Source organism: Ambystoma mexicanum, chromosome 14 (genome assembly GCF_040938575.1).
Source record: "Ambystoma mexicanum isolate Mex_15411 chromosome 14, UKY_AmexF1_1, whole genome shotgun sequence".
NCBI lineage: Eukaryota > Metazoa > Chordata > Amphibia > Caudata > Ambystomatidae > Ambystoma > Ambystoma mexicanum.
The window spans coordinates 74850232-74875275 of NC_090940.1; positions in this window are offsets into that span (position 1 = coordinate 74850232).

Below are 25044 nucleotides of genomic sequence, written 5' to 3' on the forward strand. Positions count from 1 at the left end.
CTTTCTATGACCAATCCTTGGATGTTGTCCCTTCTCCCCTAAGGGGACCCTTCCCATGAGGCCAGGGAGGTGAGGCTGCTACCCGATAGTCCCCCTGGAGGTGGTACTCAGCGGGTGGATCTCATGGGGAGGAATGCCCCCTATGGGACTAGGGACGACTGTCCGGGCAGAACGAATTATGCCCAAAACATATCCCTATCGCCCTCATCCTCACTACCCTATACAGGGTCCCATAATCCAACACGCTTCCATGTACTTCTATTTGGCAGATGATTTGACCTCCCTAAAAAGTACTGAGATTAAGAAGAGTAGGAACTACCTATGTGAGTCATAGGCAGAAACTGGGACGAGTTGGCTTCTAGATGGAATACCAATCAAAAGGTCAGCCAGAGAGAATGATAACAGGACCTTTGTCAACCACCACTTGCCAATTAATATAAACAGTAACGAAGAACTGCAAAGGGTGTGTGCAGCATCAAGCACGGGAGTTTGGAAATCCACCAGCTGGGAGCCAAGGGAGAGATGTTGGCAACCAGCCACGTCCTCTGTGCGAGAGGCTCGCTGAAACAAAGCCGCGAGGAACGAAAGAAACAGGTGTGAAGGTAGTTCAGGCAGCAGGGAATTCTACCCGAATGCCGCCACGAGTCCTGAATGCTGCAGAGGTGCTGCAAAGCGTCCGCTATCCCAGGAAGGGCCAGGGACGTGCAGAGACCCTCTCAGAGATAATAGGCAGCATCTGAGACCCAGAGGGGACGCAGGGAAGAATCCTTCTCATTACAGTACCTAGGACCAATCCACTGGCCACCATGGATGGGTTGAAAACCCAAACCAAAGAACTGTAAATTCTACAGGGAGATTCCCTATCTACACTGGCAACGATAAGTCCACTAGACACCAGGGATGGAACGAGGACCCCGTCCATTCCAAGGAGAATAGAAGTGAAAGAACCCAAGATAAGGACTGTAAACAGTTACTCATCAAATACGGGTCTGGTACCCACAGCTTGAAGAGGGAAGAAAATACAACAGACCCTTATTAGCGTTAGGGATAGTTAGGATGTTTCCTCATTTATTTTCACTGAATAAAAGTCTTGAACAATGATCATGGCACCTGTGTGTCAGTCTCCTCCTTCCACACCCTTACATTTCCGACACATCGATTCTGAGGGAAATAAAAATATATGTGTTTGAGACTGGTAGTCGAGACACAAACATTAGATTGTGGCAGTATTTTGATGCGGACAGAGGGGTTGGAATCCCTGAGGATTCTGGCCACTCTTTTTACATTAGAAAAAAAGTAATCGCAGTTAATTCAAAGAGATCATATGTAATAGTTATACATTCTGGGTATATGAACAATCACCAATGTGACGATTCAGAAGGTGTCGCCACTTCTCCCTAAGTGGGAGCCCTATTCCATGAGGCTAGGGAGGTGTGGGCGATACCAAATAGCCCCTCTAGGGGTGGTTTAATGCGAGGGGACCAAGGACGACAAGCTAGGGTACAGCCCATTGAATGTTGTCGCTCCCCAACATTCCCTAGCCCATCCCACTGTTCAGAGCCACTTTGAGAGTCAACCCATGTACTGTTGCCATACCAGAGATAATTCTAAAGTCAAATGTACTAGGACGATGAAGATCACAGGAGACACAAAGGTCATTGACTGTGCTTGTACTGGTACGAGGTGGGCCCAAGGAGGCAGAAGGAGTCAGTTGTTAACAGCAACAAAGGACTTTTACAATCCGTATTGGAGGAACTCAATACAGTGTATAAAAAGGGACAAAAGACTACCCAATGTGTCAAGCCCAGCCGTGTCAAACCCCGCCAGGTCTGCTAGCAGAGGTGGAGGCGAACCAGAGAGAGAGATCCAGATGCTGCCGAGTGACCGGAGGGAAGAGGACACTGGTGAAGTGCTGTGGGAGTCCTCCAGGGGTTCTGCAGGAGCAAACCTGGACAGCAGACCAAGCAAGAGAGTGGAGCCGCAGAACAGATGAAAGAAAGTACTACGCAGCAGACAGAGTCACAGCAGTGTACCAGCAGAGCTGGAGAGAAGACCCACGGTCCCAGGAAGTCCCAGTGACGTACCACAATCCCACAAAAGGTAATGGAAAGTATGGGAGACCCGCAGGGGACGCAAGGTTAGAAGGGAGGCTGGTTCACAAAGCTCTCTCTCGCCTCAGTAGTGGGAAGCCCGCTACTTGGTATAACCAGAGAAGGGTCTGGGACCCAAAATCAGATACCGAGAGCATTAGAGGAAATCTTCCCTTTCACAGTGGGTAAGAGAAAACCACTGACCACCAGAGAAGGGTCTGGGTCCCGAAAGCAGACACAGAGCATGAGTGGAAATCTTCCTCGTCACAGTGGGAAAGAGAAAACCACTGACCACCAGAGAAGTGTCTAGAACCCCAATAAGATTTGGAACTTTGCTATCAACAAACCAGAGTGGCAAAGCATACACCAAGCTGAAAGTAGTGAGAAAGAACTGTGCCAAGCAATACCAGGAGAAGAGAGTAATTTTCCTGGTACCAGAATATGAGTTGTGATAAAGACGCCAGGGGAAAGGAGTCATTCCCCCTGGCCTTGTTGTGAACTGTGCCAAGCAGTAGCAGGACAAGATAGGCATTCTCCTGGTCCTGAAGTGGGAGTTGTGCATGCTACACCACGAGAAGGGAGTCATTCGCCTTGAGGCAAATCTTGTATAAAGACTGTGTGAAACTCGCAAGCCAGAGGAAGGGAGGCATTTACATTGCAAGAGAACATTATTTTGGACGCTATCCAGGCAACGGGAAATGGGAGCCATGCTCCTGATGAAGGAACTTTTTTAGCTTATACTCTAGTTATAGTGTGAGGGATAGAAGTAGGTTGTGACACAGGACGATGGAGTTTATTTTAACGGACATTCTGATGGACCGTTTAGTATTCGTTTTGAGGCAGGGTAACCCCTCGTAGAGATAAGGATAGATAGGTTGTTGCTACTGAAAATAAAAGTCTGTAACCACCACCATACCACCTTTGTGCCAGCTTCCTTCTTTGACACCCTTAACGCACATATGCACGCATGGCAGTGATGCTGTCACAATAACTGCATGGAGCAGAGGATAGTGTGAAATCAGATGTCAACTCGGATTCCTGTGCCATCATCCACTCTATGTGGATGATGACCAGAGCAGCCCCATACATAAAAGCAATGAGGTCCAGGTGTGTTATGTTGGTTTTTCAACTTGCATCAAAATAACCATTTAGTGCCAGGGAAGGTATGCGCACTGAATGGAAGCTGTGACAGAATCACCTCTGGGGAGATCCTACAGGTGAACTCTGGGGTTGTGGGGGTGGGGCGGACAGGTAGTTTCATCAGCTATGCGCTGCAACCCATGGAGGTGGAATAGCAGGGATTTCCCAGAGCTCCCAGTGTCTCCCTTCTGCTGCCGCCTCATGGAACGTGCAGTCATTAAGACTATCCTAGTATGACCCATCAGAGAGTTTAATTTAATTAGAAAGGAAACAAAATGTCCCACATATTCACTTGTACAGGGGAGCATGACTCAGAACTGAGCACACCATGGGTGTGCAAGCGTGAATACAGATTGCTGACCAGAGCCTGAGGCATAGCCTGGGCTAGTGAAGAAAAGATAGCCAACAAGGCATAAGCATGCTGTGCAAACAATTCCTGAGCGCTTAAATGCAGTTGCTGCAGACATTCACAGAGTGCTTGGCCAACTGAATGCCATGACACCAGGTTCAGACCCCAAGATGGCAGATAGGCTATTTGAACTCTCCGGCTGCTGGGCAATGGCTGAATAGAATCATCAGATAATACATAACACCGGAGTACATTAGGGGAAAAGGGAGGTCCACCTGGGGAGGAGAGCAAATCCATTGGACCACACCAATCATTCAACCATGGACTGATGGAGAAACGGACTCAATCAGAACCCTTCATCGGGCCCCTAGTGCCCAAGCCACAATATATAGCAGGGTTCGAAATTGAGGGGAGCTGGGAGTTATTTAGCCCCTGCTTCTAGCACAGTAGAGTCTGGTTGGCTTGCAACCAGCAGCTACCAGGAGCTACTTTTAGCTACTAGGGCAAACTGGTGCTTTCCAAACATGTACAAGTTTGTAAATTGAAAAGTTGATTGATTTCAGCTAATCAATAAAAAAAAAAACATTTTAAAAAAAAGTGACATTAAGTGAGTATTTGAGAATGTTAGGAAAGAAGAATTAGAACACATCTAATATACATTTAAACACAACGGTTCATACAAAATGGACAAAAAGTTAAAGGAGCATCTATGGTAGATCCTGGTTCCCCTGCGGTACCTCCTGCCTACAGGGTGATGACCGACATCCAGGATCAGGTTGGAGCTCCTGCTCATCGAATCTCAATTTCGAACCCTGTATGGTCAGATGATAGCCACAGTGTGGAAGCAACGAACAGCATTGCAGACAGTTGGTGTTGTAGCAGTGAGAGAAGCAGAAGAAACAGAGAGCAAGCATGGGGCAGCCGATGCAAATAGGCAACACTGCAATAGTTAAGAAAAAGGAGGTGGCTAAGCAAATAGGCCACACTATTAGTGAGCAAAGACGTTGAAAGAGAGAATAGAGCAAGATGCCTGCCGGTGGCCTTCACCCAAAACTGTCAGGAATCAGAGGATACTGAAGGGAAAGACCAATAATGGCCTGCTGGGAGTTCTAGCCCAGATCTTTAGAGAAAGTTGCAAGACCACTAGTGCTGCAAAGAAGTTTGTATGTCAGGGAGCCAGTGGTGGGCACAAACTGAGGAAGGCGACACATGGACGGTGTTAAAATTAATACAGCCTGAAAAGGACCTAGGTACGGGAAACTACTCATTAGACCCTTAGGCAAAGAGGGGGAAACGTTAATAGTTAAGAGACCAATGAAACCTGTTTGGCAAGGAACAAGTTACTTACATGCATCTTGTTCTGCAGCATGGGTCTGGCATGGATTCACCATGCTCATGAATATTCCCCGTCGTCAGGTCGGGAATCCTCTGTCAGAAAAGAAAAGCAGAATTGCTTCAAAAGCTTGAATACTGCCTTTCGCTGGTATCCAATCACTGAAGACAGAGTCATACTGCGCCCATCCAATGAAGGTCGTCTCCCTCAGTCCCGCCCCCAGCGCAATCTTCAGATTAGAAGCATGTGAGGTGCCAGTATGAACCCAAAAGAGTCACAGCGGGGACAGAGGGAGAGTTTGCATGTGAATCCATGCCAGACCCATGCTGAAGAACAGTAGTTACCGGTACGTAACTTGTGCCTTCTCCAGCATGGGGTCTGTCATGGATTCACATGCTCATGAATAAGATTATACAGCAGTAGCATATACACAACCACGGGAGGTGGGAATGCTCAAAAGAAGTGCAACACTTACACCTGGAACCGACTCACCTCAAGCAAAACGCTTGCGCAGCACTGCATGTTCTACTCTGGACTCCTCCCTGGAATCCCTGTCGACACAGTAGAATTTCGTCAAGTATGCGTCGACCTTCACGTAGCTACCCTACAAATGTCCAGCAGGGGAACCCCAGAGAGAAACGCCGTAGCAGCGATGGCTCTAGTGGAGTGGGCTCTCGGCTGGCCTGGAAGGGGTCTGTCAGCCAGACGATGACAGTGCATGATGCAGCCGGAGAGCCACCTGTATAGGGAGGCCTTGGACAGGGCCGTCTCCTGATTCACAGGACCAATGTTCACAAAGAGCTGAGAATTCTTCCGGAAATCTTTCGAAGGGCCACATAGAACTTCAAGGAAAAAGCGACGTCCAGGGTATGCAGTGACCGTTCAGCAGCCAAAACTGGATTCGGGAAGAAGACTGGAAGTACCAAAGATTTGTTGAGGTGGAACTCAGACAGAACCTTCGGCATGAAGGCGTGAGTGTGGAGCACCACCCTGGTAGGTTGTAACGATAAGTAGGGGGCTTTGCAGGAAAGAGTCTGAATTTTCCCGATCCGCCTGGCCGAAGTGATGAAGGCTGAAGCCTTCCATGAAAGAAACTTGAGAGGAGCACCATCTAAATGCTCAAATGGAGTTCCTGTGAGCTTCGTGAGTTCAACACTGAGCTCCCACACTGGAGCTTTCACTAGACCTAGTAAGACCTTTCATGTATTCTTTGACCAGTCTGTGGGACCATAACGATGGCTTTGTAGATGCACCTTGATGGAGATGTGGACCAAACCGGACTTGGTTAGTGAGAGCAAGTACGTCAATAACAGAGGAGCAGAGACACGCATCAGCGTGATGCCCTGCGTCCTGCACCACACTCAAGCATTTCCATTTGTGACTGTAGCATGATAGAGTAGAGGGCGCTCTGGCCTTGGTGAGAAGAGCTTTACATTCCAATGGAAGGTCATAGTGGCCAAACTGTAAGGCTGCAGGAGCCAGGCCCTGAGGTTCATTGACGCCGGATCGTGATGTAGGATGGTTTTGTTTTCTCTGGAGAGCAGGTCGGGACGAGGAGGCAGCCTGATGGCTGGCACCGCTGATAGGCGGAGCAGGTCTGCGTAACATATCTGCCGGGGCCATGCTGGGGCGATGAATATCATCTTGCAGAAGCATTGCTTCAATGTGTTGATGACCCATAGCAGGAGGGGGATCGGAGGAAAAGCATTCAGGAATTTACACTACAATCTGAGTGAGAAGGCGTCCCCAAAGGCCCCGCTTAAGGGAACCTGGTGGCGTACTGCTTGCATTTGGAGTTTGCTGCCTGTGAAATAGATCGATCTCCGGTTACGTGGTCCTGCTGCAACTCCCATTCATGATTGGACCGAAGCTCCCTGCTGAGGGCATCTGCTATGGCGTTCTTTATGCCTGCTAGGTGAAAGGGTATGAGGAACATGCTATGAAGAATCGCCCAGTGCCATAGGGTTAGCGCCTCCAAACAACAGAGCAGGTGATCTGGTCACGCCCTGCTTCCTGATGTAGAACATTGTGGTGGTGTTGTCTGTGAAAATCCTCACCACTCGACCCTTCAGCAGCGGCAACAACAACTTGAGGAACTAGAACACGGCCAGAAGCTGCAGCACATTGATGTGTAGGTCCTTTTCCTCCGGCAGAAAAAGGCCTCTGGCATGGGACTGCCCGGTATGGGCCCCCATCTGTCCAGCGAGGCATCTGTGGTGACTGTTGCCTGAAAAGGAGGGGTTCAGAATGGGGAACCCCGCGTTAGGTGAGAGTGCAACCCCCCAACCATTGGATGGCCTGCCTGAATTCCAGGCTGAGCTTCAACTTGTCTGACCAATTGCCCGTGGCCTGGTTCCATCTGCTGTCCAGAAACTCCTGGAGTGGCCACATCTGCAGCACAGAATCAGATGTATGCAGGAGGACATCATGCCCAGCAGCGACTTGATTACTAGGATGGTTGCTGATCTAATGGTGGACAGGCGATGCACCTTCCCAAGGATGGTCAGCAACCGCTCTTCTGAGGGGAAAGCTAGAGACGCCATTGTGTCGGGATGTGCCCCCAGAAACAAACCATCGTGCGATGGCGTTATGCAGAATTTCAGATAATTGATAGAGAATCCGAGCTCGGTAAGTAGGTGTATGGTTTCCTGTGTGTGCTACACTGCCAGGCTCAGAGAACATGCCTGGATAAGTCAGTCATCTAGGTACATGTAGACATGTATGCCCTTGTGACATAGATGCGCTGCCACCGGGGCCAAACACTTTGTGAACACCCTTGGAGCGAACTTTAGTCCGAAGGGCAGCGCCTTGAACTGGTAGGGATTTCCCAGCATTACGAAGCAAAGGAATTTCCGATGTTTTGGATGAATGGAGACGTGAGAGTAGGCATTTTCCAGATCGAGAGTCGTCCTGAAGTCCCGTTCCTCGAGTTGGCTGCTGCAACGGGACCATCCTGAACTGTTGGGGCCTTAGGTATTTGTTGAGGCGTCGTAAGTCCAGGATTGGGCACCAGTCCCCCCCTACTCCCACCCGGACTTCTTTCGGACTAGAAAGAATTTGGAGTATGTTCCGGAGCCCCGTAGTCACAGAGGGGCCGGTTCTACTGCGCCCTTTGCTAGCACGGAACGCTTTTCCCGTACCAGCTGGGCAGTATGTTGTTCCTTCCATGTTTTGCAGAATGTCCAGCACCCATTCGTCTGTGGTGATGTTTTTCCAAGCGTCGACGAAATTTGACAAGACGGCCTCCACTGCGGAAGTGGGGGCCCAGGCCCTGAGCCAAATCAGGCCCGTTTGGTTGTTTGCGGCTTCCTTGTGGGTGCCGACGGAGCTGCAGCCCCCACCGAAGACCTGGGACCAACCTCTGTACGACTCCTGCGCATTGAAGCGGGAAAGCTGACGGTAGGAAGTGTAGGCGTATCCCTTTGAAGATCTTCCAAACGTACTCCTGGAGGACCAAAAGGATGAAGACAGGCGCTGCTGCAGGATTCCTAGGGACCTTGCCGACTCTTTGTCCGTCTTGATTGCCTGCAGGGTTTCATCCACCGCCTTTTTTCCCGAAGAGATTATCGCTGTCGAAAGGCATATCCACTACCTTGGCCTGAAATGTCAGGCCTAAAATTGGTAATCTTTAGCCAACCTTGACGCCTGATCGCTACGCCATTGCCCATTTGGCGGAAGCCAGAATCTGCGACATCCATAGCCACATTGAAGGCATGATCGGAGGCCACCTTCCACTCCAGAAATAGCGCCAGAGCTTCTGTCCTCTTGTTGTCCGGCAAGAATTCTAGAAGTAGGTCTAGTTTAAACCACAACTCCCTATCAAATCAGGTGGTAGGTTTTCTCAGCTACTTCTCTAGCTGGCCAAATTGAGTGCACATGTCTGGAATTGGTAGACTTGTACCTGCAAGGATAATCCAAACAGGCCTGGCTGGAAAGAAACCTTACAGAAATGCTACCTCCTACACAGTCCCTAGCTGACTGAGTAAGTCAGACAAGACAGGTCAGCTCTGAAACTGACCAATAAGGAACCAACAATAGGACACATAGCTGCATCAGGGACCCAGCTACCCAGGGAAACCCCTTAATTCCTGCTACCCTGTACCCTCGAATACCTGAAGTGAGTCAAAGGTAATTGTCCCTAGAAGAGAAAGGAGTATTTGCAGGATACGTCCAAAAGAAACACACTAAGCCGAGCGGCACTAGGACATACAAAAATCGGTTAAAGGGAAGAGGAACCTTACATCCTTCCCAATCTAGCCTTAGCTCAGCGAAATGATCCAGTACTCGCAGAGGCTTTCTTACAAGTGATTCCTGAGGAAGAAAGACAAGAGAAGTGGAGTTCCTTTTTCTTCCTGAAACAGGGGTTACTATATAGAAGGGAAACCTCCAGGGAAGGCCTAATTAAGACTCAGTTAGTAATACCCAAAACCCATCGTAAGATGGTGCTAGAGATTGCACACACTCATTTGACAGGGGGACACTTGGGACAATCTAAAACCCAAGCTCAGATCAGTGGGAAATTCTATTGGCCGGGGTATCCATGCTCACATAAAGAACTTCATTCAGACATGTGAGATATGCCAAAAACCTAAACAGCTCACATATTCCCTTACCTGCCCCTCTAAACCCATTACCGATAATAGAAGTCCCTTTGTCTAGAATCAGGATGGATATCATTGGACAGTTGGAAACTTCTAGACTGAGTAATAAATATGTTCTCGTAATCGTTGATTGTGCTACCCGCTACCCAGAAGTATTCCCCATGTGGAACAACACAACCCAGCAAATTTTAAAACATATGTTGCCATTTTTCTCTCGGGTTGGTTTCCCTAAGGACATTCTAATGGATCAGGGATTACATTTCATGAGTAAACTTATGGATGAAGTTAAGGAATTACTACACATTACCATCTTAAGAACCTCAGTCTACCATCCCCAAATGGATGGACTAGTAGAGAGATTTAACCAGACCCTCAAAATGATGATTATGGGGAAAACAGTAGACGATGATGGGAAGGACTGGGATTGTATGATCCCGTGGGCCCTATTTGCAGTGAGGAAAGACCCCTCAAGCATCCACCGGTTTCTCCTCTTTTGAGTTACTCTACGATAGAGAGCCAAGAGATGTCTTAGACATGCTCCGGGAGTCCTGGGAAGAAAAAGAAGAGGTGCCAATTCCCCTCTCACAGACAGCTACCCGATTGCGAGAGCACATGAAACTTGTTCAGAGTCTAGTCCACACTCCTATGGAGAAAGCTCAAGCTGCACAAAAATATACCTATGACAAGAAAGTAAATCTAATATAATGTTCAGTAGGACAGAAAGTGTTAGTCCTCTTACCCACCTCTGAAAATGAATTTGTTTCACAGTGGCAAAGGCCCTATGAAGTGCTAGAGCAAACAGGAACCTGTACCTATAAAACCCGATAAAAGGCAAAAGACCCACCTCTACCACGTAAATCTCCTGCAAGAGTAGAAAGAAAATACTTTTGCTACTAACTCCTCCCTATTGTTTTGTTTGGTACCCGAGGAGATGGACAACTCTGAACTTATTCCCCAAGAACTATCTAAACTTAAGCAAGAGGATATGAACGACCTTATTACTGCATTCCCCGATGTATTCTGTGAGAAACCAGGGAGAGTCCATGGTGCTTACCATTATATCAGAACTTCAAATGGGAAACTCGTCCATTTGCAGTCATACACACTCCAACAAGCATGAAAGCAGATAATTGATGAAGTTAGAAAATGTTAAAGGCAAACATCATCGAACTCTCTTCGAGCCCAGGGTCATCCCCTATTGTGTTGGTGACTACACCTGATCACTCTTAGAGGTTTTGCATAGACTTCAGGCAGGTCAACGCCATCTCTGCCTTCGAAGCCTATCCTATGCTACGCATCAATGAGTTAATAGATAAACTTGGAAATGCCATATTCCTGTCAATCCTAGATTTAACCAAGGGATATTGGCAGGTCCCTCTACATGGACCTGATAAGGAAAGGACGGCTGTCTCAACGGCAATAGGACTATTCCAATACCAAGTCCTCCCTTTTGGATTGCACAGGGCCCCAGCCACTTTCCAACGACTCAAGGACAAGCTATTGCATCCCTACTCTGATTTCTGTGGGGCCTATACTGACGACATAGTCATTTATAGTAACACTTGGGAAGATCATCTTTTTCATCTTTGTACTATTATGGGAACCCTCAGAGAGGCCGGCTTAGCTGCCAATCCAACAGAATGGAAGCTGGCTCAGTCAGCAGTGAAATACCTATGCTTCTTCATAAGAAATCGCATTGTCCAGCCCCAGAAAGAAAAAGTGAAAGCTGTCCTAGATGCCCCCACACCCAAGACCAAGAGAGATCTCAGGGCATTCCTAGGATTGATTGGTTATTACCAAAGGATTATCCCAAATTTTTCAGATCGAACAGCCAGACTGATAGACAAACTAAGAAATGTTGGACTGATGAGGACGATGCATGTGATAATAACCTGAAACAAACCGTATGCCAAAATCCAATACTAAAAGTCAACAAGTTACTTACCACTGGTAACAATCTTACGCCTGGATGTTTCTCCCACGTATTCCTTATCTTATGATATTTCCAATACCCAACTTAGTTGCTTCAGATCTTTTTTTTCAGCAGAGGGCACTGCGTCTGTCGACTCGATGTCACTCGGAGGCCCCCATCCCAATGTCGACGTCACCGAAGGCCTATATAGCGCGTGCAGCGTCCGTTGGCTTCAGCTCCCTTTTTACGAATATAGGATCTATCCCATACCTGACAGTTACTCCTCCTGAGAGAGCGCAGACTGCAATAGCAAAGGAAATTCTACTGCTGGGTAGGTTGGGAGGGGCAATAAGGAATACGTGGGAGGAACATCCAGTTAAAAGAACATTACCTGTTCTTCGAATGGATTGTGTCCTCCCACGTATTCCTTATCTTATGACAGACTCCCAAAGCAGTTTCCATTATTTCTGGAGGAGGGAGTCCGAATTTTTCATGACAATTTAGTAGTTCTCATAGGTCTGTGTGCACTGAATGCAACACTGCCTTACGAAATACACCTTCCCAGCCTGAAGAAGAATCCAAACTGTAATGGTTGTTGAACGTATGCACGGACGACCATGTGGCAGCCACACACATTTCTTTAACTGGTACTCCCCTCTGTAATGCAGAGGAAGTCACCATGACCCTGGTCGAATGAGCCCAGTGGCCTTCTGGAGGATCTTTTCCTGCCAGTCTGTAGCATTGAGATATTACCAGTATTATCCATCTGGATAACTGTCATGATCACTTCCAGGGTTTCTGGGTTAGGTTCTGGTGTCCGGTCCAGGAAGGAGTCTTGGTACAGATCTGTAGGGGTTAGATGGGTTTTAGCATGGTAAACATGGCGTTCTCACATTCCCCAGTACCAAGGTGACAATGGGCTCCCATAGAGATTCAATGGTGTTCCAATCCCCTTAAAATGGCTGTTCTGCGGGCCACTGTCTAAGCAGTCTTTGAGAACTAGACGCTGGGCATAGAGGACAAAAGATTCCCTGCCTTCGCAGGAACACATGCTTCGCGTTAGTTTCACTGACAGCGGTGTAAAGCTACCGGCGCTCAGCTCACAGACCTGCAGAATAATAGAAAAAAGTCATGTAATGAACTTGAATAACTCACAGAAAATCCACAGACCTTAGTCTCCAACGTACCTGACCAGAGTTTTCCGCAGCAGCAGTCCTCCGACAGGTGACTTCATCTTCCGTAGTGCCGCAGTTCAGTCAGCAGTCTTCGTCCACGGCTGCAGCTTCATTCTGAGATCTTCCGACTTCCGGAAACCTACAAAGACAAAGGTACCATATTTAATGAAAGAACATTACAGACTAGTGGTTAATGAAAATAACCATTCGTACATATGTACCTGAAGCTCCGACGAGCTTTGACCAAGCATTCCAACGCCTCGCCTCACAGTAAAAAGCCATAGCTTCATAACTAAGACACGCTATGCCGCGTGCCTTTACCAAACTACGCGTGCATACTTACTGCAAGAGAATACCCATATCTGGGTACCGAAGACACGTCGTTCCGCGTGCCTTCACCAGAACTACGATTGCATACTTACCTCAAGAGAAAACCTATAGTTGGATAACGAAGGCACGCTGGGCTGCGCGCCTATTCCTAACTACGCGCGCATCCTTACCTCAAGAGAAGACTTCATGTTTTTTCTTCAATGACCCCCAAGCTCCTCAAGTGAAAATTCTTTCTTCAGAGAACCTGCACAAGAAAGAGTTGTTAGAAATATCGAGAGATCTCTCCAACCTCAGAACCTTTTTTCAATCAGAGACTTCAGTGCCTTTCTGACTAAAGACAAAACACCTCTTCAAGAATGTAAACACTTACATTTAGAGGCTCTTCCTGTTTTAACAGCATGATTATCTTCTGAGCCTCAACACCAACGCACCCCTGCTTGAAAGCAGGATGGAGAGTTCACTAACAACAAAACACAGGTGTGGAGAGTGTGGGCCTTAGGAACTATAGGGGAGCCAGTCAGGGTGGGAAAACGGGAGAGTCATAGTAGATATAACACATATTGATGCCAGTTTCCCCCTCCTATTTTCTCTCTCTCTCTCCTTTATAACAGGGGGAAAATCCTAACTAACCAGTATTGCCAGATCACCAGGGTTCTGGACCATTTACGCTCCTGTGGGGACAAGGTAAGCGTTACAATAACGTCTGTTTAGTGATTGCCATACCCAACTTGTGGCCTGAGTAGCCAACAAACAGTTTGTCATCTTGTCTTAGATTTGCCATTCTGGTGATATAGAAACTTAGTGCATGTTCAGGATCAAGCCTGTGTCGCCTCTCCTCTTTCCCAGGGTGACGAGGAGGGTAAAATGATGGTAATATTAATGGAATTCAGATACAATCTTGGGTAAAAAGGTGGGTTTCTCCTTAAGGACCACCTTGCCCTTATAGAAAATAGTGTATGGAGGCATGCTGGATAAAGTCTGAAGTTCACTCACCCTGCGGGCAGATGTAATGGCTACTAAGAAGATGGTTTTGAAGGTTAGCTGCCTCATAGGATAGGAGTGTGTAGGCTGGAAAGGGGCACACATCATACATTTCAACACCAAGTTGAGATCCCAAACCAGGACTTGAAAAGGGATCAGATGGAAAGCATTTGTCAATCCTTTTAGGAATTGTTTTATTAGAGACATTTTGAAGTAAGATACCTCCTCCGAAGTGCGCCTAAATATAGGAAGCGCTGCAAGAAATCCCTTAATAGTACCAATCTGGAGCCCCAGATTAGCGAGGTGTAACACAAAGAATAACACCATAGGTGTATTACATGTAAATGGATCAACATTCTTATCTCTACACGAGCTGCAGAATTTGTTCCAACGGCAGCAGTACAAAGACTTAGTTGCTGGCCTTCTGGCCGAAAGCAAAATCTCCATTACGTCATCCGGGAGGTCCCAATCCTTGTAACTCAGCCTCTCAGAAACCATGCGTGAAGGCTGAGTGTCTTGACCTCTAGACGGAGAACCAGACCTTCCTCTTATGAGAGAAGATCCTCTATTTGTGGGAGACGTATTGGAGGGCAGATGGACATGTCCAGAAAGTCCGGATACCATGTCCTTCTGGCCCAATCCAGAGCAATTAGGATCATGGATTTCACAAACGTTCTCAACCTCGTGATCACGTGAGGAATGCCGGGGACTGGAGGAAATGCGTAGTGGAAATTCCCAGTGCACCACGAATGCGTCTCCTAGAGCTGCTCTTGGGGGAAATTCCCTGGAGTAGAACAGTTCACACTTCCGGTTGATACTGGTCGCAAACAAATCCACTTGAGAGGTTCCCCAAAGGGTGAAGATCTCTTGAAGGACTTCCTGACCTAGTTCAGACTGTGCTGTGCCTGCTCAGAGCATCCGCCGCTGTATTCTCTACTCCGGCTAGATGAACTGCTGATAGGGAGATCCCTTCTTGGATTGCCCAGGGCCAGAGCTGCAATGCCTCTCTGCACAGTGGTAGTGACCCTACACCACCTCTTTTGTTGAGGTAGTACATGACCACTGTTTGCTCCGTCATTATCAGGATGTTCTTTCGCTGTACAGAGGACAGAAAAGCTTTCAGCGCTACTCTGATTGCCCTCAGTTCCAAAAGATTGATGTGTAGTTTGGACTCCGATGGAGACCAATGACCGTTGATTATCAGATCGTTGGTGTGGGCACCCCACCCTGTGAGGCGTCCGTCACTACTGTTGACTGCGGCCATGGTTGCCAAAAAGGTTCTCCTTTCAGAATGCCCAGCAGGCCCACCCCCGAAGGTCCTGTGAGACTCTGCTCAGGATCTGTAGGAGGTCTGACATCCTTCCTGAGAATTAGGACCACTGTGTTCTGAGAGCCCATTGGAGAGATCTCTTTCTCAGGCGAGCCTCTGGTACCAGAAAAATGTAGGATGCCATGAGGCTGAACAACCTCAGAAAGTCAAACGCTGGGAGATGCTGGGCACTCTGGAATTTGGTGACCATCTGCAGAATGTCTTGAGCCCTCACCTCTGGGGGCAAGGCTTTTCCCAGGGATGCATCCAGGACTGCTCAAATGAATTGGAGCCTTTGGGATGGTCTAGTAAACTAATGTGGAACACCAGGGTCAGCAAAAACAAACCAGTCTTCCCTGGATTAAAAACTCAAAAAACATACAATGGGACCGGGTGTATTTATGACCGTCCTTTTCACAGAGCACACACCTAAGGAGGAGCAAGCTTCCCAATGGGAGATTAACAGGTAAATAATCTCTCTGAACCTGCTAGTCTTATATCAAATTATTTATTACAATCATACATGAAAAAGGTTTACTGAAAATATTTATATCAAAAGTTAATTTTAGTTTATTATCAAATGTTAATACATGGTTCTCTACCAACAGTAATCCACTTATGACATACAATTTAACATTTTTTTCAGCTATACCCAAATAGGCAACTTGTACATATGAATAATACAAAAAAAAACAAAAAGCTAGTTACTACAACTAGACCAACATGAAAGAACATACAAACAATAATTTACAACAATGTCTTCACACACTGTAAACACTAAATAAGTGCCAAAATGAACAGACACACACACTGATAAGAACAATATATGGTTGTCAATGCTTAAAATATACCCAACATGTTTCTTTCCCATGCAAAACAACAGATTTAACTTTTTGGGGGGAAATTCTTCAGGGGATTTTAGTGGTAGGGTAGCTGTGTCACAAGAATTACTGTATCTTAATAGTGGACGGCTTTGGAAACCTTCACTTCTCTCACTGTGAATCTCTGCAGAGGAAGGGAAGGGAAAAAGTGAACCAAACAATTTAATAGTGGTGCTGCGGCTACTAATAGTTCTTCGCCAATTGAGCTATCAATTAATTATACAATAGCTTATTTCTAACACCTAACGGAGTTACTATTTTGGCGCGGTGAGTGGAGCAATAGCGGTCCTAATCCACTGTCCCATTCATGACCTGAGGGGGTATAAAAGGATAAACCAGACATTTGATTATGATCTCAATGAGGTGGTCTTCGTGCAAGCAGTACTAGTGGTCTGACAACACTGAGTTTTACATATATTTTAGATATAAATGGGGAGAATTAATCAGTTCAGGTACTCATGAAAGAATCAAGACTTAAATTGGGTTCATAGCCCAATGTGTAGATTGGTTCTTCTTCCACTTATGGCTAGGGGCCTTTGTAGCCACTGTATTGTGCTCAAGGAATGGACGCTCAAGTCGATTAGCTGTAAAAATTACAATGTTGTATTGTCACTATCTCGAATTTTTGATACAGCATCTTATAGAAGTTATTCTGCGGTTATTTGTCAGCGAGCGTTCCTGTCTCCGTTCCCCAAGCTCAGCGTCCAGCGCTGTATGCTCTCAAGGACCTTGAGCACCCGACCAAACGCATCGCTGCCCTTGCCCCTCCTGTATTAGCTTAATTTCCATATGAGCTGTATTGTATATAGCGGTGGAATATATACAGGACTACCCTTTTCTTATTCACACGGCTCAGAATATATTTCTTTATGCGCAGTGTGTTTTGGTGAGCTTGAGTCTGCCTAGGCTCTTTCCTTTTGCTGCTGTTGCTGGACACTGCTGGAGTCTGCCTTCTATTGCTATTACTGCCTCCTGGAGGAAGCAGTACAAAACACCCAGCACACGCGAAGCACGCATTGTGCGCAGTGTGTTTTGGTGTTTAGGTGTGAGGGCTCCTGAAAATGGAAAGAACTTTGCCTAAACATGGCTCTAAACACAGCTCTAAATCCGGCACCCGCTGTGATCGCCCCCCCCCTCCCCACCCAAGGCTGCAACTACGATGCTGGAACTCTGTATCTGCAGCCAAATCTTTAGACTCGACGGACTCACCAAGTGTAAGTACAAAGCTTAACAAAAACAATGGAAATTGAAGTGACATTGCAGAGAGTTTTGTTGAGCGTGAGGATCTAAGCACACTTGCCTCCACTTGGTCGAAGTATGGAAGGCATGGGAAGGGCGTGGAGCTGAACGGTGTAACATACCTGCCAAAATCGCTGCCCTCACTCCGGCCCCCGCTTTCTCATCAATTCCCACCCAGAAACTCTCCAACATCTCTAACTCCCCTTTTAAACCCGTCACCCCCTTCAGGCTCTATTCCTAGAGACCCGATCGCGCCCTCACCATCTGTGGCGTTGTCTCGAGCAGGAGGGGCAGCATGGGGGCCCTGTGGTTGTGCGGGCCGTCTCCCACCTGGTGGGGCGGGTGTGGACTCGGTCCCGGAGACCGTGTGCTGTGGGCTGACTTGGGTGGTCGGTCTGGGTTGCTCAGGGGCACTTTTGGATGGGCGCGGCTGTTTGGACGGAGCAGCGGCCGAGGACGCTTATTGTGGGTGCCCAGCCCCAAGGAATCAGGAAGCTGTCTCTGTGCCGGCGCTTGACTCGCTGGCGAACAGAGGGAGAGAGGTAAGCTGCGGCATGGAATCCCGTGATTTCTTGCCCTCCATTCCCACAGCTCTTTCTACTGGGATCCCTGCTGATCAGGAAAGAGACTGTGGCTCCGTGCCTGTGTCACGCGCTAGCCTCAATGAACTGCCAGCCTTGGCAGACAAAATATCGACTGACTATCCAATAGCAAATGTGCCGAAATTAATGGTACTAGCATGGCACTCGCACACGATGAGAGGGCTCAACACTGATGATAGATTTGAATCAAAACTCACTGAGACATCGTTGCTGGGAAGGAGCCAGCCAGACTGTCCGGGCAACAAAACAATAAATTGCGTTTGCGCTCCAGTTGATCTTGCACCTGGCACTGGCAAAGGCTATACTGTGATGGAGGACAAGGTTTTTTGCCCCCCCTAACACTCTTCCACATATGCTAAACGGAAGGTGCGCCTTACCCCCAAACAATAACAGAAGAAAATAGCTAGAAGTTGTAAATAAAATCCTGCAAGGCATCTCTCAAATAAACAAAACATGAAACTTCTCTCCTAGAAGAGACACCATAGTATCTGGTTCGGAAATAAGTCAGACGCACTCTGTGTGCACCACTATGGGCCAATCTGGCGCTTGTCACAATACTCCACAAGTCAAATCATCTCACCTTTGGAAAAATGCACCGACTAACAAGAGCCAAGCTGACTGTTTTGTTTCCCCTCCCTTCGCCTGCTCCCAATTTCGGCGACCCCCCTTGCAGGACAATTTACAACCGCGATCTAAAAAGTCAAGAGAAGTAAAACAAGTGCTATCATAAAACACAGCGGATGTTGAAATCTATGATCCGAGCCTTACCTCATCTGAGACCTGCTCAACCGACTCTTCAATCACAGAGCGGTAGTTTCCAAAAGTTAGACGAACAAAAGTGTTACTACACAAACAAGACGGTCAATCGGATTTTAGGTTGAACGAAAAGCATATTAAAGATCTCCAAGCGGTTTTGATGTCATCTATGGCAATCACGATTGCTCGCTTCTTAAAGCTCTATGAGCAAATGAATGATAATGTGAAGGATTTGACAACCTTAGTGGCGCTAATGAATTCAAAGCTAGTCAACATGGAAAAAGACATCAACACAGCGAAAAAGGAGAACGTGGAAACAAAATAAAAAAAACAGACTTGTCACTGCAAACACTCATAGACCAAAAAGAGAACAACAGACTAGAGAAAAAACCAATGGCAGAGATTGCCAGAGAAGCTCTAAGCCTGCCAAGATACCAATCAGCGGCGACTCAGGACACCCCCCAGCGTGCTGTGACAGAGCCTCAGGGCGTGCAAAAGAATGCTGATGTGCAACCGCACAACTGGACTCCTGACACCATGTCTGTCAGTAACCACCATAAGGACGACTGCATCACTGAGCCTCAAACCACCATGGGGGCACTTGAGAAAGCTAAGAAGACCAGAGTTACAACAGAAGAACCCAAAACCTCATCCATAAACTCTAACTGTCTCGAGCATAGCTCAACGAACGGAAACAAGAACAACTCAGTTGCACTAGGACCAGATCATGGCGTAAAACCTGTCAAACCAATGACCCCGCAGGTTGGATCAGGTGGCTACCTGGAAAACGCCACATAAGAGTTACCCAAAAGTACGAGTCCCTCCACATCGGCTGTGATAACAGATGTGGGCGCCCCTCAAGCGCCTTTGGAGACCTCAAATCTACAGACAGCCGAGATGAAAAACCAAATATTTGACATATTTAAAGGAAATACTTCACAGAAACCAGTATCTAATGGAATAAAATCAGGACAAATAAAAAAAAAAAGAAATCAAAGAGCAAAAAATCAAAGACGCAGTAACAACTCAAGGAAATTTCTTTGAAATCTTAAAACTGTTAACGTTACTGTTCACAACACTAACACAGAGGAAAGACGTCCAGCAAAAACAAATGATCTCTCCGCTGTCAATCCAATTGAAAGGACGGAAGGGCCTACAGCACCACCTGAATTAGCGGACGAATCCTCTACCAACCTTATGGATCTCTCTGTGTACGAAGACCTGGAGATGGAAGATGAGGCCATCGAGACGAAAGAAAGGGGACAGGGCGGCCGACCATCAATTTCCAAAAACAACAAACTAAGAAAGCGATTTGGTGCCTATCCAAATACCAGCTGGTGCCACCAGAATCTGTACCTTGATCGAAAAAAAACGTTAAGCAAGATGGCCCCCTGGATGTTCCCTCAAGCCCTATTTTCAAAACGTTGGAAGACAGGCGCAAAGTCCTCGCCGAAGCATGGACATCAAAGTCACTGACGGAAAAGGTTCTAAATCTGAAGGACGCCACGCGGACACACTGTAACCCTAATGAAAAAATCTTTGACGACCCTGAAAACAACAATGCGCATAAGAACATACTAGGACTGGATTACAATCAGGCATCCGGTCCGTCTTCTAGTTCTGATCAAAAGGGATGGCATCCTGTGAATAGGAATGAAAGAAGCCTCAGCGACAAATCTCAAACATCTTATAGAGCCCGGTTAGAACGTATCGAAAGTTGCGACAAACTAATTCTTAATCGCACTAACGTTCTACGCCTATTTCACCACGTGCCCTCCCTCAGAACGATTCAATCTGACGACATCAAGACTGTCAAATTTATAAAAGAAGACCACAAAGACAAAATCATTCTACATTTCAGATCTAGAATTGTTCTTAACATTGTCCTAGATGCAGCCTCTGTACTTATGTCTATGGGCTTTGACACTTCGGAAGTGTTAGACAAATCTGACGCAGGCTATGGGACTGAAGCCCCAAAAAACAAACATGACATCCCTCTCAGGAAAGTGCCCTCAGCCAGAAGAGTCACGGAAGAAGAGCTAAAGAAAAGCTCAGAAATCATCAGAGAGCGTGACTTTCATCAATTTAGCGGCAAAGAGAATATGATGACTGCCAACTGTGCCATCGGTGAACCCTTGGGAAAACTATCCAAAGATGAAAACATCAAAATCACAATTAAAGGAGACAGTGTCTCGAAAATGAGGTGTGTTGACTTGACAACTCCAAAGAAACAAAGCAGAGATACAAACGATTGGTGCTGGCTGGCTGAAGCGCTTTGCAGAACTACAAGACAGTAACGCCAGGTGGAAGAGGAGCCTCCCGTGCTTAAGATTGGATCATGGAACACTAGGGGCTTCTCACATTTATTTCAAGAACCCTGGCCGGCCGAGCTTGATGCGGTCTGTCTCCAAGAAACCTGGATGGCCGGTTGTCCAACTTCTGATGCCTACGAAGTGGCAATTAATCCTGCCTTTAAAAAACCCAGAGGAAGACCAATGGCAGGCTTGCTAACATTCGTCAAAAAAGGCTCAGGATGTCGCATTATTAATTCAACGAATCCGTCAGCTTTCATACAGGTGTGTTAGGCAGAAACCTGTGCAGTTCCCTTGGGGAACACTGCAAAAGATTTAAGACCACAGGTATAGCAGTAAACCCACTTGGTAGCAGTCTGCACCACCCAGATTTACCTGGTAGCTGTGGCTGAGCAGTCAGACTTCCCTCAAGAAGAGTTAGGCAGTATGTAAAGTATACACAATATGTACTCAGACACAATAGCACAAGCAAACACTGACCAGAGCTTGGTTTCAAAAGTATATAGTTATTTATTTTCAAGAACATATAAGTTGAAAACACTCTAGCAAAAATATAGTAAAACACTCTAAACACAGTTATATGGAAAGCAGTCCCAATCCTTATTCCTATCTAGACAACTCTAGGTTAACACCACATAATTCAAACAGAGGTGAGCGCTTAACGTTAGATGACACTCTAGTAGGTAAAAAGAAGGGAGAAGGAGCAGAATTAGGTTAAACACACCACTCTAAGGTCCAGAACACTTGCAATAGGCTCAAAGAAGTACCAAGTCACAGGTGAGCAAAAGTCACTAGGCAGGGCCCACTCTTAGAGTAGCCGGAGCGAAAAATGTGCCCAAGATCACACTGTTATTAGGGATTCAAAGTCTTGCAAAGAGTTAGAAAGAGTTTAGAGTGGCTTAGAAAGTTTAGCCAGGGTGTCCCAGGCACTCCCAGGTTCGAAAGCCGGGGGCTAAATCTACCCCGTACAGTCGGTGGCAAGGGAAGCCAGGCGGAACACGGTACCTTAAGCGGAAAGGGTCCTCCAGCGGTGGCAGTTGTTCCAGGCAGTGGCAGCAAGGCTCGACGTCGGTCAGGGGAGAAGAAGTTCTCGCTGAAGAGCAGAAGAAGAAGGTCGTTGCACTGCCCGGGAAGAAACCAACCGCGGAGTCCTCCGGTTAAAGGGTTGTACCGACTTTCGCGGTTAGGGGTAAAAATGTGGTATTCCGGTTGCCGGGGTGCTTGGCACGGGCAAGGCGGCCACGGGATACCTCGAGAAGCGAAAAGAAGGTGAAAACTGGTTGTCCCCACCAGTCAAGGGAAGGAGCCACTCCGTTAAGAGTTCTCCTGGGTCGTCGGGAAAAGTGGTGAGACGGTTCAGCAGGGCTCCACCGGGTGGTGTCGTCGAAGCAGGTCGGCTCAGCTCTTCCCTCGTCGGATTCTTGGTCCTGTGGCGACTTCTGAAGTTCCAGTCCCCAAAGCCCTGCTTTTATGCAGCAAACCCCCATTCACCCAGCCTAGCTGTCACTCAAACATGCTAAGTGGTGAGCCGGCCGGCTCACCACTTGGGCCAATCAGGACGGAGTGTGACTTGAGTTACCAAGGTAACTCAGTCCAGGGTGCCTAAATCCCCCTCCACCCCTCCTAAGTACCCCAGACAGAGTGGCACCACTTTGGAGGGCTTCTGTGGAGAAGCCCGCCAAAAGTGGAACAAAGGGCTCCACTTTGGGTCAGAGTTACAGAGGCGAACGCCAACGCCATTTTAGGATCAAGTTTTGGCAAAAAGTCCCAACCGGAGTTATAATAATAAATATATAAACCGGCGGTATGTTTAAGGCTACCGTAAATAAATAATTAAATGTGTTAGCCTAAAACAATGGGAAATCCCATAGGAAAATATTCGCGGTCGAATATAAAAAGTAGTTTCCACTGCCACCAGCCAAAACTCGATCAGGGGGGACGGAGACGTGCCCCCTCGACTAACAGACCCTGGGGCAATCGAATTGCCCCAGCCAGTACGTCCACAATATGATGGTTTGTACTGGTTCTGTTCAGGATTCAAGACTAGCAAAGTCTTTGGTGACTTTACATGCCCTGGGAGACAGTAGTCAGTCCCAGGGTATGGAGTCTATGTTGGGGAGTCCCTAGGACACCCCTGGGTCACGGCACAGAGGGTGCTGTGTAACCCACATCACAAAAATACATGAGGCCCTATGGAGTAAAAGACCCCATAGCCCATTCAACACAAGGTTTAACCAAGAAAACACACTTCAACATGTCCAAGAGTGAGGGTAAAAGAGTCTCACTCTTGGCAGGAGAAAAAAAAGAAACCCCAGAAATCCAGCAAAGCTGCTGGGGGACTCACTAGGTAGGGAAATTCAGCCTAAACAGAGAATTCTCCCTAACACTCGCCCCCCCCAGACTAAGGGACAGGAGGATTTAATCCACTCCTGGATGAACCTCATACCTCTAGTCGATGATATACATCCTAGAGAGTCCATCAGCATTTTGATGGTGACACCCTGACCTGTGCTCAATGGTGAAATCAAACCCTTGCAGGCAGATTGACCATCTCAATAGTTTTGGATTTTCCCCTTTCATTTGCATTAACCATCTCAAGGGTTGGTGGTCAGTCTGAATAACAAAAGTAGAACCATACAAGTATGGCCTAAACTTCTTCAGTGCCCACACAATAGCAAAGCATTCTCTTTCGATAGTTGCCCACCTTGTCTCAGGATCCTTTAGTTTCCTGCTGATGAAGCAAATGGGGTGCTCCCTACCCTTCTCATCCAGTTGGCTTAGAACTGCACCTATACCTACATTGGAAGCATCAGTTTGTACAATGAAAGGTTGGTGGTAGTCAGGAGCTCTCAGTACTGGAGCTTGGCAAAGAGCTCTCTTCAGTTTTTCAAAGGCCTGATTGCACTCCTCATTCCATTTTACCTTTTTAGGGAATTTGGGAGAGGAGATTACATTCAGTGGAGAAGCTATGATCCCATAGTTCTCAATGAAATTCCTGTAATATCCAGTGAGGCCTAGAAAAGCTCTCACTTGGGTTTGAGTAGTTGGTGTTGTCCAATTTTGCACAGCTTCAATCTTGCTGGGCAAAGGCCTTATTTCTCCACCTCCTACCTCATGTCCAAGGTAGACCACTTTACTTTGACCAATCTGGCACTTACTGGCTTTGATTGTCAAATGGGCCTTTTCCAGAGCCTGCAACACATGTCCTAGGTGGTTCACATGTTCTTCCCAGGAGTGGCTGAAGACTGCAATGTCATCCAAGTATGCCATGCAGAAATCTTCCATCCCAGCCAGAACTTGGTTCACCATCCTTTGGAATGTGGCAGGTGCATTTTTTAGTCCAAAAGGCATGACCTTAAACTGGTACAAGCCAACTGGGGTTGAAAATGCAGTTTTCTCCTTGGCATGGTCTGTCAGGGCTATTTGCCAATAGCCTGACGTCAGGTCAAATGTGCTGAGGTACTTGGCTGCACCAAGTTTATCCACCAACTCATCTGTCCTGGGCAAAGGGTGGGCATCAGTCTTGGTGACTGCATTTAGAGCTCTATAGTCCACACAGAATCTCAAGTCTTTGGATCCTGCCTTTGGTACTAACACCACTGGGCTAGACCATGGACTAGTAGAGGGCTCTATTACCCCGAGATCAAGCATCTTCTTGACCTCTCCTTTGATGTGGGCTCTGATATGTTCTGACATTCTGTAACCTCTGCTTTTGACTGGCAGACAGTCACCAGTGAGTATCTCATGCTGGCCCCAAGGGGTCAAGCCTGGTGACAGTGAGAACAGGGAGGCAAACTGATTTAACATAGATTTGCACTCCTCTTGTTGCTCAGGTGTCAGGTCTGAAGAGAGGTTGACTCCTTCAACTTTTTCATCTAAAGGCACACCTCTGAGGAGATCAGGGAGAGATTCACTCTCTTCTTCCTCTGCAGCTGAAGCTAGAAGCAAGGCTCCTACATCAGGCCTGGAGATGTATGCTTTTAGTCGGTTGGTGTGGAAGACTCTAGGAGCTTCCCTGGGTCTGCCCAGATCCA